Source organism: Atta cephalotes (genome assembly GCF_000143395.1).
Source record: "Atta cephalotes unplaced genomic scaffold scaffold00021, whole genome shotgun sequence".
Lineage (NCBI taxonomy): Eukaryota > Metazoa > Arthropoda > Insecta > Hymenoptera > Formicidae > Atta > Atta cephalotes.
In genome coordinates, this window is record NW_012130085.1 from 5,030,058 (window position 1) to 5,032,611 (window position 2,554).

Sequence of the window (2,554 nt, forward strand, 5' to 3'; positions counted from 1 at the left end):
AGCCTGCAATTGACAGTCCTCAACCTTCCTGGGCCGATTTTCACGCTTCTTGTCACTCAGGTCAAAATTGTCGTCATTGAACCGGGAAATCAATCTCTGCACGTTGTTTCTGATAAAGCATTGTCGCCGTAGGCCTCCACAAGTATTCGATGCGATTCGACAGCGATTTCTTCAAATTGAAACAGAAAAGCAAAGCTTCCCGCATATGCTTTTTTTTTAGCAAAAAACTAGACATGAATATGAAAGAAAAAATGTATGTTGTATAAAATTGCTGATGATGTGCACTGATTAATGTTGATAGATGTCAAACACATAAAAAAAAGTGTATTGTGCCCAGGGTAGCTTTGTACGCTCACTAATGTCACCTATGAGCAAACAGCGGATTAAGCTTATACACCTATATAAAGGTTGGTACTACTGGAAATTCACGGCGCATTGAAGGTGGTAACACTATTAATATGTCATTCTAAGGATTTCAATCAACTTAGTAAATAAATTGAAATTACTCATAAGTTCATTTTTATTGACAACATTAAATATTTTTAATGTACCTACTTGAAATTTGCTTTCATTATATGTAACGGAAGTAATTTCTTTTTTTTTAATAATGTATAACATAGTATAATTAAAAACATGAATGTAATATTTAAAATAAAAACAATAAAAAACATTCTCATGTAAATATAAGTATCCAGCGTAGAGATATATGCGATTGAGTCGTATAAGTTATGAAAGTTGTGCAAGCTATTATTTTTTTAAGTCTAAAATAAATAAACTTAGATTTATAAGACTTGTGTTATGAAAAAAAAATAAACAATAAATTTTATTTTTATTCCGTGTAACAATTAAATTCATCATTACATTACAAAATGGTTGAATACAACAAGACAATAGGAGTTAAGCACGCTAATTCTTGTGCAAACCGAATAGTTAACAAAACAACTTTATCAATAACTAATTGCTTACATGTTTCGACTCACTTTTGAGCCATCTTCCAGAGACAGTATGATGTTGTAATTACAAAAAAAAATTTTTTTTTTACAAACTAATTCATTTTAGTGAGCCACCTCTATCTATTAACGGAAATTATAATATAAAAATGAACTTTAATAACAATCTAAAATGTTTAAAATTATTAAAAGATAAATTTTTTGGGGAAGCAAAAACGATTTATTGTAAAACAATAGAAGGTAGTCCACTAAAACAAAAATTCATCATATCGCAAACACTTAAATTCTATAGATTTAGGTTCAAAAATTAATTTTTGACCATTCCGCGAATCACTCAATTATATTGAAATTAATGGATAACTTTTAATATACTTAGAACGTTAATGCAAAGAAAAAGAAAAAAGAAAGAAAGAAAACTCTAATATTAATTATAGTCCATACGTACATCAAAACTGAATCTTTAATAATTTAATCTTAATATAACGAAGAATGTATTCTAATTATCTGACAATAACAATGCTTCGATATTTATAGTCCATCTACAATTAGAAAGTAGACCTTGGGAAGTCCCTCCAAATCTCTGTCTGCAGGTTGAGATTACAAGTTTGTCTCTTGATGCGTAACATCACTGATACTAATCTCTTTCTGTACTGGGGTTCCTCATTCAAAATTTCAACATTTTCCCAATTGAACTCGTGGTCCTCTTCCAATCGGTGTCAGTTATGACCGAATATGTATAGTTGTATTCGACCGAATATGATTCCTATGCTCAGCTATTCTCGTCTTTAGCTGTTTTTCTGTTTGTCTCACGCATCACAACCTTTGCAATAGATCTTGTACACCACATTAGATTTCTTTTCATACGATAGGGGATCCTTATGTACTTTAATGAATTCGCGCTTTCTTATTAATACTATAAAATAATATTTTAATATCTTCGCTGTTTAATCTATTAAATTTTTCGGAAAACATTGGAACGTAAGACATCATGAAGGCCCCACGCTTTCGAAATTATCACTCATTTTTTTCTCTTAAAATTAATGTTTTTCAATTGCTTTTTAATGCTCTTAAAAATGAATTCTAACGAATAATCATTCTCAAATGAGATTTTAATTACAAGACAAAAATTATCAAGGAATTTAGGATTCGAAAGTAAAATCACTCTATTTACCAAACCGGCAATTGTATCCCTCTTCTAAGAAATCGGGTGTTGAGATAAAAAATTCAAGTATCTCTCTAAAAATGTTAATTTATGATATTAATCAAATTCAATTTTAATATTATTAATAATTAAAGTAACATCCAAAAAATTTAATCTATCGTCACTGACCTCCATGGTAAACTAAATCCTTGGATACTGAATTAAAAATGTCAAGAACCGAATTAATCAAAATGATACCGCCATCATTATATCATCTACCAGGTATGTAAATATGAAACCGGAATTTTTTTATAGAAAGTACACATTTATTGCATGAAAATGATAAAAAAATATTTTATTCGAAGTATTGCCCATCGGCATACATTTTTTCCACCTGTTTGACAATTTGTGGATGGCACGCCAAAAAAAATTGCTCTTTTGAGCAATCGTATGGAAAGTAAAA